Here is an 857-nt window from a genome sequence, read left to right as displayed (position 1 = left end):
ATTTTTCTATATAAAAGTTGTTTAACATTTTATTTTCCATAATAAGGTGATATTCAGTTGTTTTTATTTCGGAAAACAAATGAGTCTCGCTTTTCGTTGATTTCGCACTGTCCTTTACGTGTTGTTCCAAGATGAAAAATAGTCTGCTCGTTAGTCCATCTCATACACCCCAAGAATGATCCCCCAGTCATTAGTTGTAGGTAAAAGGGTTTAATGGTTTTTATTGTTGTTCGAGTTTTCTTTTTTCCAAAAAAAAGCTGACGAAATGGAAGGATTTATTTGAAATTGGCTTGAAGTAAACTAAAGTACGGAAACGTAATATTTTCTGTTCATTTACAACTGTGTACACACCCTCATTCCTCATTCGACTTCAGGAATGTGGTTTTTTGTTCATCATATCTTCATAACAATATATGCTTGGGATACTGGATTTAAGTAATTACTTTTTAGAAATTTCATTTCATCGACTAAAAGCAAATTAAAACACATTCTTATATTGGACTTTGAACAGATTTAAGTTAATAGGGAACCGTGATAGACTTATTGGTTGTTATTTACGCCCCAATAAATCGGGGCGATCAGTTAATTTACTTCCGGGATTTGCCATTACCGCACACCACCAACACCAGCTCTTATTGGGTTGTAAATAACTCTCATCCTTTCTTTTAGTCACTTTATACCTACCTACCTCTTCCAGATCATTAATTTAGCTTCATATATTTTTCAATCGGTGCTAACCGGTTGCACTATTTCGTCCGCATAATTATTTTTACAACTAACTGAAGTTGCTAATAATATGGTCGTATAAAAATAATTTTCGGTGGATGTAGTTTTATTGCGACGCTGACAGTTCTTTA

This window comes from Photinus pyralis, unplaced genomic scaffold, assembly GCF_008802855.1.
Source record: "Photinus pyralis isolate 1611_PpyrPB1 unplaced genomic scaffold, Ppyr1.3 Ppyr1.4_LG6, whole genome shotgun sequence".
Taxonomy (NCBI): Eukaryota; Metazoa; Arthropoda; class Insecta; order Coleoptera; family Lampyridae; genus Photinus; species Photinus pyralis.
The sequence above is the reverse complement of the archived record's forward strand: the minus strand, read 5'-3'. Positions refer to the sequence as shown.